Consider the following 16,276-nt stretch of genomic DNA (forward strand, 5'->3'; position numbering starts at 1 on the left):
TTCTGAGAAGGGTTTCATTTTCTATTCACATAAGCTACATTGGAAGACAGAAAAGTAAAGTCTCCAGTAAGTCACTGTGGAGGAAAACTGCTCATAATTCACCCATACTGGGCTTTTCACTCTCTAAAGAATTTTACCTGAATGTTAAATCTGAGAAAGTAGAATGACCTAAAAAAGGAGACTTGTATAAAAGGCAGACAGGATTAATTCTTCAGGGATGCACAGAGCATAATATAAAGCAATGTGGCATAAATGTCAAAGGCAGGGAGAAGCAGACGCAGACTGGGATAGAATAAAGCAATCAGCAGCAGCATGACTCTGAAGGAACACATGGTGTGGCTGCAAGGGTAAGAAGCAGCATTTCTGGAGACAGATACAGACTCTACTGGCAGAATCTAAAATAATAATTTGTCAAATGGCTCACAAGAGTGTCAGAACAGAAGGGGCAGCTGGTCACTGGGTATTTTATTGCAGTTGTACATATGGGACATAAGAACAGCAACCAAAATCATCAGTTGAAGGACAAATACATAATTATAATATAAAGAAGATACAGAGGGGCGCCTGGGTGGCTCAGTGGGTTAAAGCCTCCGCCTTCAGCTCAGATCATGATCTCAGGGTCCTGGGATCAAGCCCCGCATCCAGCTCTCTGCTCAGCAAGGAGCCTGCTTCCTCCTTTCTCTGTCTGCCTCTCTGCCTACTTGTGATCTCTGTCAAATAAATAAGTAAAATCTTAAAAAAAAAAAAGATACATATTCATGTAAAAATCATCCCTAGCTATCCTAGCTAATGTTTCCTTGGATTTTTACACTCTCCATATCATATATTTCTGTAATATGATATACTTAATAAAAGGCTGTCTTGGACTAGATGAATAAACTCCATAAGTACCAGAGTCCATGACTATTTACCTAGTCTATGAACATGTTCAATTAATATTTATTGAATGAATAAATACGGATTTGTGTATTTTAACTCTCACGCAATTCTCCTATAGTCAGAGGTTAGAAGAAAATCCAAAATAAGGAATTCATCTTTTTATTTTATTTTTTTTTACTTTTTTATTTTTTATTTTTTTATAAACATATATTTTTATCCCCAGGGGTACAGGTCTGTGAATCACCAGGTTTACACACTTCACAGCACACACCAAAGCACATACCCTCCCCAATGTCCATAATCCCACCCCTTCTCCCAAACCCCCTCCCCCCAGCAGCCCTCAGTTTGTTTTGTGAGATTTAGAGTCATTAATGGTTTGTCTCCCTCCCAATCCCATCTTGTTTCATTGATTCTTCTCCTACCCACTTATGCCCCCATGTTGCATCACCACTTCCTCATATCAGGGAGATCATATGATAGTTGTCTTTCTCTGCTTGACTTATTTCACTAAGCATGATATGTTCTAGTTCCATCCATGTTGTCGCAAATGGCAAGATTTCATTTCTTTTGATGGCTGCATAGTATTCCATTGTGTATATATACTACATCTTCTTGATCCATTCATCTGTTGATGGACATCTAGGTTCTTTCCATAGTTTGGCTATTGTGGACATTGCTGCTATAAACATTCGGGTGCACGTGCCCCTTTGGATCACTACGTTTGTATCTTTAGGGTAAATACCCAATAGTGCAATTGCTGGGTCATAGGGCAGTTCTATTTTCAACATTTTGAGGAGCCTCCATGCTGTTTTCCAGAGTGGTTGCACCAGCTTGCATTCCCACCAACAGTGTAGGAGGGTTCCCCTTTCTCCGCATCCTCGCCAGCATCTGTCATTTCCTGACTTGTTGATTTTAGCCATTCTGACTGGTGTGAGGTGATATCTCATTGTGGTTTTGATTTGTATTTCCCTGATGCCGAGTGATATGGAGCACTTTTTCATGTGTCTGTTGGCCATCTGGATGTCTTCTTTGCAGAAATGTCTGTTCATGTCCTCTGCCCATTTCTTGATTGGATTATTTGTTCTTTGGGTGTTGAGTTTGCTAAGTTCTTTATAGATTCTGGACACTAGTCCTTTATCTGATATGTCGTTGGCAAATATCTTCTCCCATTCTGTCAGTTGTCTTTTGGTTTTGTTAACTGTTTCCTTTGGGGTGCAAAAGCTTTTGATCTTGATGAAATCCCAATAGTTCATTTTTTTCCTTGCTTCCCTTGCCTTTGGCGTTGTTCCTAGGAAGATGTTGCTGCGGCTGAGGTCGAAGAGGTTGCTGCCTGTGTTCTCCTCAAGGATTTTGATGGATTCCTTTCGCACATTGAGGTCCTTCATCCATTTTGACTCTATTTTTGTGTGTGGTGTAAGGAAATGGTCCAATTTCATTTTTCTGCATGTGGCTGTCCAATTTTCCCAGCACCATTTATTGAAGACGCTGTCTTTTTTCCATTGGACATTCTTTCCTGCTTTGTCAAAGATGAGTTGACCATAGATTTGAGGGTCTATTTCTGGGCTCTCTATTCTGTTCCATTGATCTATGTGTCTGTTTTTGTGCCAGTACCATGCTGTCTTGATGATGACAGCTTTGTAATAGAGCTTGAAGTCCGGAATTGTGATGCCACCAACGTTGGCTTTCTTTTCAATATCCCTTTGGCTATTCGAGGTCTTTTCTGGTTCCATATAAATTTTAGAATTATTTGTTCCATTTCTTTGAAAACGATGGATGGTACTTTGATAGGAATTGCATTAAATGTGTAGATTGCTTTAGGTAGCATAGACATTTTCACAATATTAATTCTTCCAATCCAGGAGCATGGAACATTTTTCCATTTCTTTGTGTCTTCCTCAATTTCTTTTATGAGTACTTTATAGTTTTCTGAGTATAGATTCTGTGCCTCTTTGGTTAGGTTTATTCCTAGGTATCTTATGGTTTTGGGTGCAATTGTAAATGGGATTTACTCCTTAATTTCCCTTTCTTCTGTCTTGCTGTTGGTGTAGAGAAATGCAACTGATTTCTGTGCATTGATTTTATATCCTGACACTTTACTGAATTCCTGTACAAGTTCTAGAAGTTTTGGAGTGGAGTCTTTTGGGTTTTCCACATAGAGTATCATATCATCTGCGAAGAGTGATAATTTGACTTCTTCTTTGCCGATTTGGATGCCTTTAATTTCCTTTTGTTGTCTGATTGCTGAGGCTAGGACCTCTAGTAATATGTTGAATAGCAGTGGTGATAATGGTCATCCCTGCCGTATTCCTGACCTTCACGGAAAAGCTTTCAGTTTTTCTCCATTGAGAATGATATTTGCGGTGGATTTTTCATAGATGGCTTTGATGATATTGAGGTATGTACCCTCTATCCCTACACTTTGAAGAGTTTTGATCAGGAAGAGATGCTGTACTTTGTCAAATGCTTTTTCAGCATCTATTGAGAGTATGATATGCTTCTTATTCTTTCTTTATTGATGTGTTGTATCACATTGACTGATTTGCGGATGTTGAACCAACCTTGCAGCCCTGGAATAAATCCCACTTGGTCGTGGTGAATAATCTTTTTAATGTACTGTTGAATCCTATTGGCTAGTATTTTGTTGAGTATTTTCGCATCTGTGTTCATCAAGGATATCGGTCTATAGCTCTCTTTTTTGGTGGGATCCTTGTCTGGTTTTGGGATCAAGGTGATGCTGGCCTCATAAAATGAGTTTGAAAGTTTTCCTCCAATTTCTATTTTTTGGAACAGTTTAAGGAGAATAGGAATTAGTTCTTCATTAAAGGTTTGGTAGAATTCCCCCGGGAAGCCGTCTGGCCCTGGGCATTTGTTTGTTTGGAGATTTTTAATGACTGATTCAATCTCCTTACTGGTTATGGGTCTGTTCAGGCTTTCTATTTCTTCCTGGTTCAGTTTTGGTAGTTTATATGTTTCTAGGAATGCATCCATTTCTTCCAGATTGTCAAATTTATTGGTGTAGAGTTGCTCATAGTATGTTCTTATAATAGTTGTATTTCTTTGGTGTTAGTTGTGATCTCTCATCTTTCATTCATGATTTTATTTATTTGGGTCCTTTCTCTTTTCTTTTTGATAAGTCGGGCTAGGGGTTTATCAATTTGATTAATTCTTTCAAAGAACCAGCTCCTAGTTTCGTTCATTTGTTCTATTGTTTTTTTGGTTTCTATTTCATTGATTTCTGCTCTTATTTTTATGATTTCTCTTCTCCTACTGGGCTTAGGGTTTCTTTCTTGTTCTTTCTCCATCTCCTTTAGGTGTAGGGTTAGGTTGTGTACCTGAGACCTTTCTTGTTTCTTGAGAAAGATCTGTACCGCTATATATTTTCCTCTCAGGACTGCCTTTGTTGTGTCCTACAGATTTTGAACCTTTGTATTTTCATTGTCATTTGTTTCCATGATTTTTTTCAATTCTTCTTTAATTTCCTGATTGACCCATTCATTCTTTAGAAGGATGCTGTTTAGTCTCCATGTATTTGGGTTCTTTCTAAACTTCCTTTTGTGGTTGAGTTCTAGCTTTAGAGCATTGTGGTCTGAAAATATGCAGGGAATGATCCCAATTTTTGATACCGGTTGAGTCCTGATTTAGGACCGAGGATGTGATCTATTCTGGAGAATGTTCCATGTGCACTAGAGAAGAATGTGTATTCTGTTGCTTTGGGATGAAATGTTCTGAATATATCTGTGATGTCCATCTGGTCCAGTGTGTCATTTAAGGCCTTTATTTCCTTGCTGATCTTTTGCTTGGATGACCTGTCCATTTCAGTGAGGGGAGTGTTAAAGTCCCCTACTATTATTGTATTATTGTTGATGTGTTTCTTTGCCTTTGTTATTAATTGGTTTATATAGTTGGCTGCTCCCACGTTGGGGGCATAGATATTTAAAATTGTTAAATCTTCTTGTTGGACAGACCCTTTGAGTATCATATAGTGTCCTTCCTCATCTCTTATTATAGTCTTTGGCTTAAAATCCAATTGATCTGATATAAGAATTGCCACTCCTGCTTTCTTCTGATGTCCATTAGCATGGTAAATTCTTTTCCACCCCCTCACTTTAAATCTGGAGGTGTCTTTGGGCTTAAAATGAGTTTCTTGGAGGCAACATATAGATGGGTTTTGTTTTTTTATCCATTCTGATACCCTGTGTCTTTTGACAGGGGCATTTAGCCCATTAACATTCAGCATAACTATTGAGAGATATGAATTTAGGGCCATTGTATTGCCTGTAAGGTGACTGTTACTGTATATGGTCTCTGTTCCTTTCTGATCTACCACTTGTAGGCTCTCTCTTTGCTTAGAGGACCCCTTTCAAGATTTCCTGTAGAGCTGGTTTGGTGTTTGCAAATTCTTTCAGTTTTTGTTTTTCCTGGAAGCTTTTAATCTCTCCTTCTATTTTCAATGATAGCCTAGCTGGATATAGTATTCTGGGCTGCATGTTTTTCTCACTTCTTGCTCTGAAAATATCATGCCAGCTCTTTCTGGCCTGCCAGGTCTCTGTGGATAAGTCAGCTGCCAATCTAATATTTTTACCATTGTATGTTACAGACTTCTTTTCCCGGGCTGCTTTCAGGATTTTCTCTTTATCACTGAGACTTGTAAATTTTACTATTAGGTGACGGGGTGTGGGCCTATTCTTATTGATTTTGAGGGGCGTTCTCTGAACCTCCTGAATTTTGATGCTCATTCCCTTTGCCATATTGGGGAAATTCTCCCCAATAATTCTCTCCAGTATACCTTCTGCTCCCCTCTTTCTTCTTCTTCTGGAATCTCAATTATTCTAATGTTGTTTCGTCTTATGGTGTCTCTTATCTCTTGAATTCTCCCCTCGTGGTCCAGTAGCTGTTTGTCCCTCTTTTGCTCAGCTTCTTTATTCTCTGTCATTTGGTCTTCGATATCACTAATTCTTTCTTCTGCCTCATTTATCCTAGCAGTGAGAGCCTCCATTTTTGATTGCACCTCATTAATAGCTTTTTTGATTTCCACTTGGTTAGATTTTAGTTCTTTTATTTCTCCAGAAAGGGCTTTTATATCTCTCGAGAGGGTTTCTCTAATATCTTCCATGCCTTTTTCGAGCCCGGCTAGAACCTTGAGAATTGTCATTCTGAACTCTAGATCTGACATTTTACCAATGTCTGTATTGATTAGGTCCCTAGCCTTTGGTACTGCCTCTTGTTCTTTTTTGTGTTGAATTTTTCCGTCTTGTCATTTTGTCCAGATAAGAGTATATGAAGGAGCAAGGAAAATACTAAAAGGGTGGCAACAACCCCAGGTAAATATGCTTTAACCAAATTAGAAGAGATCCCAAATCATGAGGGGGCAGAAAGGGATAAAAGAGTTTCAAAAAGGAAGAAAGAAAAAAAAAGAAAAAAGAAAAGAAAAGAATTTAAAAAAGAAAACAAATAAGAAAAATATAAAAAAGAAAAAATATATATATTGGATAAACTATTTAAAAACCATTAAAAAAGAAATAGGTAAAAGTTAAAAAAAAAAATTACCAGAAGGTGAGAAAAAAAACAAAAAATGAAAAAGAAAAAAATTAAATTAACTGCAACTAAAAAAAACCACAGGGAAAAAGCCATGAGTTCCGTGCTTTGCTTTCTCCTCCTCTGGAATTCTGCTGCTCTCCTTGGTATTGAAACCGCACTCCTTGGTAGGTGAACTTGGTCTTGGCTGGATTTCTTGTTGATCTTCTTGGGGAGGGGCCTGTTGTAGTGATTCTCAAGTGTCCTTACCCAGGGCCGGGGTGATTAATCCGCTCGGGTTTGCTTTCAGGAGCTTTTGTTCCCTGAGCGCTTTCCGTAGAGTTCTGGAGGACAGGAATACAAATGGCGGCCTCCTGGTCTCCGGCCCGGACGAACTGAGGGCCCAGGGCCCCACTCCTCAATGCGCACTCAGAGAATAGCGCCCAGTTACTCTCGTCTCCCTGACCTCCGGCCGCTCTCCGAGCTCTCCGAGCCTGCGACCGGTTCAAGATAACACTGAGCTGTGAGTTTACTGTCGGCTCTGTCTCTGTAGCTGGCTTTCCCGTTCCAATACCCGCAAGCTCTGCGACACTCAGACACCCCTGATCCTTCTGTGACCCTGCGGGACCTGAGGCCACGCTGACCCCGCATGGGCTTCACCCCGGTTTAGCCTCGGGAGCAATGTCCCTCAGCGGAACAGACTTTTAAAAGTCCTGATTTTGTGCGCTGTTGCTCTGCTGCTTGCCGGGAGCCGGCCCCTCCCCCCGGGGTCTATCTTCCCGTGGCTTTGGATTCACTTCTCCGCCGGTCCTACCTTTCAGAAAGTGGTTGTTTTTCTGTTCCCAGAATTGCTGTTCTTCTCTTCGATCTGCCGATGGATTTTCAGGTATTTGCAATCTTTAGATAAGCTATCTAGCTGATCTCCGGCTAGCTGAAGTAGTCTCAGCCTGCTACTTCTCCGCCATCTTGACTCCTCCTCCAAAATAAAGAATTCTTCACAAAATTTAGACCTTCTCCCCCAAACTACTTTTTAAATTACTTTATACATAAATGAATGTTAGCTTTCTTTAACTCTAGAAAAGAAACATCTTGATGTTACTTTTGTTTACTAAATATTTACTAAATATGATAGAGTATTTTGAGCAAATAGCATTAAGTCTTGTGATTTTCTAGAGGAAAATACCCAAAAGCTAGGCAAAATATGTGTGTGTGTATACATATATTATATATTTATGTAGTCGTGCAATCATCACCACTAATGTAGAACATTTCGTTTCACCAAAAAGAAATCATTCACTGTCACTGCCCATCTAATTTCCCAACTCCTAGGATACACAAATCTACCTTCTGCTTCTATGTGTTTACCTCTTTTGATGGCAATCGTCAATATGTAGCCTTTTAAAATATCTAGCTTCTTTCACTTAGCATCATGTTTCCAGTGCTCATCTGTGTTCCAGAATGTATCAGTTCTTCATTACTCTTTATTGCTAAATTATATTCTTTGTCTATGGCTTTGGCAATTTCACTATGAGGTGGTTAAGTGTGATTTCTTTTCTCCTACTTGGGGTTAGATGACCTTCCTGGATGTATGGATTAATGCTTTCAATCAAAATTTGAGTGTTTTTGAGCATTATTTCTTTAAATATTTTTTTTGCACCTCTGTCTTTTTCTCTCTCTCCTTTTCTCCTAAAAGGACTCTCATTATGTACACTGGTACATTTGATATTGCTTCATATATCTCTGATATTTTGTCCATTTTTTAAAAGATTTTCTTTCTTTATTTGAGAGAGAGAGAGATTGAGAGCACAAATGGGGAGTGGCAGTCAGAGGGAGAAGCAGGCTCCTTTCTGAGCAGGGTGCCTACATGGGGCTTGATCCAAAGATCATGACCTGAGCTGAAGGCAGACACTTAACTGACTAAGCCACCCAGACAGCCCAGATATTTTGTTCAGTTTTTAAAAATTCCTTTTTCTTTTTTTATATCTAGTCTGAAGATTAGATCTATCATCAATATTATTCTCTTTTCTGCCTGATCAAATCTGCTATTCAGATTCTCTAATAAATTTTTCACTTCAATTATTTTACTTTTCAATACAATTATTTTTTTTATAATCTCTTTATTCTTTTAACTTAGTAAGGTACTTAATTACTTTCCCTTAATTATTTAAGATGGATTTCTCTAGTTCTTTGATCATATTTATAATTGGAGATTTAAAGTCTTTGTCTAGTAGTTGAAAGTCTGGGCAGTCTCTATTGTCATACAGATAGATGCATTATATATATAATATCTGTATATTATATATAATAGATATATAAAGAGAGACATGTATACAGACACACTATATACTACCATAATTTCCCATTTTATTTTTTTATTATTTTATTTTCATTTTTTTAAAAGATTTTATTTATTTATTTGATAGACAGAGATCACAAGTAGGCAGAGAGGCAGGCAGAGAGAGAGGAGGAGGAAGCAGGCTCCCTGCTGAGCAGAGAGCCCGATGTGGGGCTCAATCCCAAGACCCTGAGATCATGACCTGAGCTGAAGGCAGAGGCTTAACCCTCTGAGCCACCCAGGTGCCCCTAATTTCCCATTTTAGATGTCTCACAACTTCTTCTGAATACTGGACATTAAATTGGTATAACATGGCTTTGCTGCAAATCAGATTCCGCCTCCCTCCAACAGCTCTTGTTCTGCCCTTTGTCATTTTTGTTGTTCTGTTTATTTAATGAATTTCTTGTACTAATTCTATAATGTCTGTATTCCTTATCATTCGAGGATCCTGAAGTCTCTGCTCAACACTCAACTAATGATCAGACAGAAATTTACTTAAATTTCTTGAACTAACACATCTCCCAGCCTTTGTCAAGTACTCACTGCTATGTCAGAATAATGCCTTCAAAACTATTGTAGGTAATTTACATTTCTCCCTTAGTGCTCCATTTAGGATTGTACAGACTCTGACCAGCCAGAGTGAAAGTTTATGAGCTTTTCAGGTATTTCCTGGATAGCACTGAGCCCTGCATATGTATCTGTTCTAGATTACCAGAAGTACGTGGGCAGTTTTAAAGATCTCCTAAGAACATCTTATACTCCAGATTTTCCTTTTAAGTTTTTTGGTCACCTTCTTGTTAGTCCTAACACCTTCTTGTTAGTCCTAACTAGTAGTTTGTCTCAGGCACTTCTGATGTCAATTAGTTGATGATTATTTTCAACAATGAGTGATCTCCAAATCGCCAGATGTTAAAGTTAGTATAAATAATAACATTCACATAAATAAATATAAGAGAAATAAAAAATCAGGTATGTGTTTACATGTCAAGGAGGAATGAGGTGGAATGAGGTGTTTACATCTCAGGAGGAATGAGGTCCAAGGCCTTGGAGAGAACTTTAGATCCCCAAATCTGGATGCATCAGAGCTCATCTGACCTTAAAGAGCTGCATTTACATTTCAGAAGTTAAACAGGAAAACTCAGAAATCTTTCTACCCCATTTCCAAGAACTAAAGTTTTACCTCTTTTTTTTTGAGAGGAGAGAGGAGCTGCCACTTTTTCCCATATATAGGATGAGAAAATGAAAGCTCTGGCCTCTTACATAAAAGATTTTTACATCTGGCTTCCATTGTGTTAATCCAGTAGTAAACACTGGGGAAAGAGAGTTAATACATTGTTTTGTTATGTAAATAACAATAGCTAATCTTCTATTTTAAAAAAATGTGTACATTTTGTATAAAATTACAGAATATAAAGTTAAAAATGCTATACAATTGGTTACTTTTTCATACATTTATAACCTTTTATATCCTAATATTTGAAGTGCCCACCTCAGTATTTTGCTCATTTTTCTATTGAGTTCATGTCAATTTTAACTATATGTTTTAGGTACAAGGGGTTGCACTTTAATAACGGGAGAGGAATTCATAGGAAAGAGAACAAAGTTAAAGATGAAAGACACAAAATAAGTAGGAACATAAAGGGAATAAACCCTACATGAACCAACTCAAAAAGTTCCAGGTTTATTAAAAGATATGTCAATAGCAGCCAGTGACTCTTTCTTATTTGTGTTTGGGAAAAGAAGAATGACTTCAAAGCCATTTTTTGAAAGTCGTCTCAACTGGCTTTCATCAAATGAATTTGAAAGCTATTACTTGAAAGTTTTTTAAGTAAATAATTAGAAAAATAAAGAATAACTGATATCTTTTTTGATTATCAATGAATGCATGATTCATAAAAGCCTACAAATGAGGGATATTTCTGTGAAGTTAGACATTTGTATGCTGTTTGTTTCATAACTTCACTATTTACATTCTGGATAACCTTCGAATATATTAAATAAATAAAATTGATCATTGTCTTAAATCTAATATTTATAGTAGAAAGCCTTTTTTTTTTTTAAAGATTATATTTATTTATTTGACAGACAGAGATCACAAGTAGGGAGGGGGCAGGCAGAGAGAGAGGAGAAAGCAGGCTCTCCACTAGGCAGAGAGCCTGATGTGGGGTTCGATCCCAGGACCCTGCAATCACTACCTGAGATGAAGGCAGAGGCTTTAACCCACTGAGCCACCCAGGCACCCCTATATTAGAAATTCTTAAAACACTGTGTTTTTTGTTTTGTTTAGTATTTCTTAATACAATTGCTTTTGTTATTTGAGATTCACTGTGCTGTTGCAATTTCATCTTTCTGAGGGGAAAAAATAATCTTACTCTTATACAGGACAGAGGTGCAAATAAACTAAATGAATAGTAATTCCCTAAAGCAAGTATTTCAACAGTAAACTTTAACAACATAACTGAAAAAAAGTGAAGTAGTCCATTAAATTTGTTTTATTACTGTAAAATCTTTCATTCCAAATAGGAGCAGTTGCCACCATTCCCCACACAGTGATGCAGTCTAATTTAAGTAATTCCCTCTTCATCTCATGGAATCATGAACTCCACTTTGGACTATATGGACCTACTTAGAGAAAAAATCAGCTGGGCAATTGACATTCTTTAACTAATGCATCTGATAATTCTTTCCCTGCTATGAAATACAAGATCCTTTTCTGTGAACTACATTCAACTATATTACACTATTTTGGAATTTTTTTAATTTTAAAATAATCCTATTGTTTCCCCCATTTTGAAAACTAGACTGTTATTTTACCATTTAAACTTTGCTTTTTATATTCAGGATATGAATACTTAGATTCATGTAATGGTAAATATCTTCTTCCTTATTATCTTTGGTTTTTCTCTCCTGGTAGTGTTTTTCTGATGAGGAGAAGTTCTTAATTTTAACAAGCCTAATTTAGCAATATTTTAGTTACATATTAGATTTTCTGTATCTTGTATAAGACATATTTTGATATCCTAACTTATAAAGCTATCCCCAGAAGCTTGTTTCATCTTTCACATGTAGGTAAACAATTCTGCTCAAGTTAATTTTGTACCTGGTGTGAGGCAGAATTTAAAGATTTTATGTTCTTTTGTTTGTTTATTTGCTGTTCATTACTATTTATGTTGTTTAAAAAGGTGAGATGACTTGATAAGATATAAAACCTTATGATGAATTTACTCATAAAATATAAGGCCTAAATCTACTTCTTGTGTTGACTTAGATGCTACGTCGTTGTCAACTCTATGATAATTAATCTATATAGTATATTTTATATACTTGTATATATTCCCAGTGGTAAAAATGAGGATAAAAATATAATTTCCACATTGGAAAAATTTAGCTTCAAATTGGCATAGATATCTAACAAAATTATTCAATACAATCAAATGAGTTAGACAACGTATGTAGATTATTTATCTCCAAAATTAAAGAGTTAAAACTTCAAAAATGATGGTTCAAAATTTTTGTTCCTCTTAAAAGATGAAGAGTAATTAACTGAAGAGTAATTAACTGAAAAATTCAGTGTAGCACTATCAATCAGTAAATTACTTGAGTTCTGATAATTCCCAGAATTTTGCACACTGCGTTAGAAAGGAAGGTAGTGCTTTTCAATGGGTCAAAAATATTTTATCTGTTAGATCAAATTATTTAAACTCTCAAAATATTGCTAATTAGAAAGTTAACAATATTATGCTTAACTGATCTTCTTATAATATGTCTAGAATGCCATCAGAGAACTAGGGTAGATTAAGGAAAGCTTCATCCACAAACACAGATATGTCCTATTCTCACCCTCATTCCTACCCCACACATATGGAAAAGGAATAGGGCAATTACATGAGTGGAAGAAAAAAAGAAAGTTTTCTATGGGTGTTTCAATGGGCTAAGCTACTCTGAGTTACATATGGATTGACTATTGGTTTTAACTTCAGAAACTTTGCAATCATTGGACTAGTGATTGGGATGTCTATTTTTCTAACTTCTCTAATAGATGGTTAAAATAATTGCCATTTGGCCCAGTCCAAAGATTTTGGCCCAGTTCAAACAAGGGCAGGTATGGCAATTTCTCTACAGTGGCATCTCCTATTTCTTAAATTTAAATTCAAATAATTAATGTAGAGTGTAGTATTAGTTTCAGGACTAAAATTTAGTGATTCATCACTTACACATAAAACCCAATGGTTACCTCAAACAAATGCTTTAATACTGATCCCCTATTTAACCCATTTCCCACCTACCTCCCCTATGGTAACCATCAATTTGTTCTTTATAGTTAATAGTCTGTTTCTTGGTTTGCCTCTTTTTGTTTTTTGTCCTCTATGTTCATTTATTTTGTTTCTTAAATTCCGCATATGAGTGAAGTAATATGGTATTTGTCTTTGACTGACTTACTTTGCTTAGCATAATACACATTAATTCCAACCACATTGTTGCAAAAGGCTAGGTTTCATTCTTTTTGATGTCTGAGTAATATTGCATTATATATACCACTTCTTTTTTATCCACTCATCAGTTGATGGACATTTGGACTCTTTCCATAATTTGGCTATTGTTGATAGTGCTGCTATAAACATTGGGGTGAATGTGCTCTTTCACATCAGCATTTTTGTATCCTTTAGATAAATACCTAGTAGTGCAGTTGCTGGGTCATAGAGTAGTTCTATTTTTATCTTTTTGAGGAACTTCCATACTGTTTTCCAGAATGACTGTACCAGTTTCCATTTCTGCTAACAGTATAAGAGGACTATAATTTCTCTGCCTCCTCACCAACATCTGTTGTTTCCTGAGTTGTTAATCTTAGTTAATCTGATGAGTATGAGGTGGGTATCTCATTGAGGTTTTGATTTATATTTCCCTGATGATGAATGATACTGAAAATTTTTTCATGTGTCTGTTAGTCATTTGTAAGTCTTTGGATAAATGTTTTCTCATGTCTTCTGCCCATTTCTTAACGGGATTACTTATTTTTTGAGTTTTGATTTTGATGAGTTCTTTACAGATTCTGGGTACTAGCCCTTTATCTGATATGTCATTTGCAAATTTCCTCTCTTATTCTATCATCTGCCTGTTTTGTTAATTGTTTCCTTTGCTGTGCAGTTTTTTTTTTTAATATCTTGATGAGGTTCATCAAGAAAGGGGTCCAGTTTCATTCTTCTGCATGTTTCTGTCCAGTTTTCCCAATACCATTTGTTGAAGAGAGTGCCTTTTTCCCATTGGATATTACTTTCTGCTTTATCGGAGATAACTTGACCATATATTTGTGGGTCTATCTGGGATCTCTATTCTGTTCTATTGATCTATGTGTCTGTTTTTATGCCAATACCCTACTGTTTTGATGATTACATTTTGTAATACACCTTGAAATCTGGAACTGTGGTGCCTATTATTCTGCTTTTCTTTTTCAACTCTACTTTGCTCATCTGGGGTCTTTTCTGGTTCCACACAGGTTTAGGTTTATTTGTTCCAGTTCTGTGAAAAATGTTGGTGTTATTTTGATAAGGATTCCTACACATCGAATCTGTAGATTGCTTTGGGTAGTATAGACATTTTAGCAATATTTGTTTTCCAATCCATGAGCATGAAAAGTTTTTCCATTTCTTTGTGTCTTCCTCAATTTCTTTCATAAGTGCTACAGAGTTTCAGGGCATAGATTTTTCACCTTCAGTTAGGTTTATTCCTAAATACCTATGGTTTTTGGTACAACTGTAAATGGGATTAATTCCTTTATTTCTCTTTCTACTGCTTCATTATTGCTGTACAGAAATGCAACAGATTTCTTTTCAATGATTTTATATCCTATGACTTTCCTGAATTCATGTGTCAGTTCTAGCAATTTTTTGGTGGAGTCTTTTGGGTTTTCTACATAGAATACCATGTTGTCCACAAAGAGTGAAAGTTTGACTTCTTCCTTGTTAGTTCACATGCCTTTTATTTCTTTTTGTTTTCTGATAGCTGAGGTTAGGACTTCCAGCACTATGTTGAACAACGGTGAGAGTAGTTGGTCATGTTCCTGACCTTAGAGAAAAAGCTCTCTTATTTTTCTCCATTGAGAAGAATATTAGATGTGCATCTTTTGTATATGGCCTTTTTGATGTTGAGGTATATTCCTTCTGTCCCTACTTTCTTGAGAATATTTATCAAGAAGGAATGTTGTATTTTCTCAAATGCCTTTTCTGCATCTATTGAGAGATTATATGGTTGTTATCCTTTCTTTTATTAATATGATGTATCACACTGATTGTTTTGCAGATACTGAACTACCCTGCAGCCCAGGAATAAACACTTGATCATGGTGAATAATCCTTTTAATGTACTGTTGGATTAGATTAACTAGTATCTTGTTGAGAATATTTGCATCCATGTTCATCAAGAGTATGGGTAATTCTTTTTAGTGGGTTTTACGCTGTTTTTGGAATCAATATGGCTTTGTAGAATGAGTTTGGAAGTTTTCCTTCATTTCTGTTTTTTGGAATAGCTTTGGAAGAATAGGTATTTATTCTTCTTTAAAAGTTTGGTAGAATTCCCCTAGGAAGCCATCCAGTCCCAGACTCTTTTGTTGGGAGATTGTTGATTACTGATTCACTTTCTTTGCTGGTTTTGGGTTCATTCAAATTTTCTATTTCTTCTTGTTTCAGTTTTGGTAGTTTATATGTTCCTAGGAATTTATCCATTTCTTCCAGATTGCCCAAATTGTTGGCATATAGTTGCTCATAATATTCTCCTATAATTGTATTTCTGTAGTGCTGGTTGTGATCTCTCCTCTTTCATTCATGATTTTATTTATTTGGGTCCTTTCTCTTTTCATTTGATAAGTCTACCTAGGGGCTTGTCAATTTTGTTAATTGTCCCAGAACCAGCTCTTAGTTTCATCTTTTCTATTTTTCTTTTATTTCTATAACCTTTATTTCCCTTCTCCTGCCTGTGTTAGGCTTTATTTGCTGTTCTTTTCCCAGTTCCTTTAGGTGTAAAGATTCTAGTGTGTTTTTGAGACTTCTCTTTTTCTTTCTTTCTTTTTTTTTTTTTTTTTTTTAATTTGCATGGAGCACTGGGTGTGGTGCATAAACAATGAATTCTGGAACACTGAAATTTAAAAAATACATAAAATTGTTTTAAAAATTCCACATGTGAATAAATTTTTTTAAAAAAAATTACATATTTGACAGTGAGACAGAGACACAGCGAGAGAGGGAACAGAAGCAGGAGATGTGGGGGAGGGAAAAGCAGGCCTCTTACTGAGAAGGGAGGCCAATGTAAGTAAGACTCAATCCCAGGACCCTGGAATCATGACCTGAGCCGAAAGCAGACACTTAACTACTGAGTCACCCAGGCACTCCAGACTTTTCTTGTTTCTTGAGGAAGACCTGCATTGCTATATACTTCCCTGTTAAGACCACCTTTGCTGCATCCCCAAGGTTTTGGACTGTCATGTTTTCATTTTCATTTGCTTCCATGTATTTTTTAAATTTCTTCTTTAATTTCCTGGTTAACCCATTCATTCTT

Source organism: Mustela nivalis (genome assembly GCF_964662115.1).
Source record: "Mustela nivalis genome assembly, chromosome: 12".
Lineage (NCBI taxonomy): Eukaryota > Metazoa > Chordata > Mammalia > Carnivora > Mustelidae > Mustela > Mustela nivalis.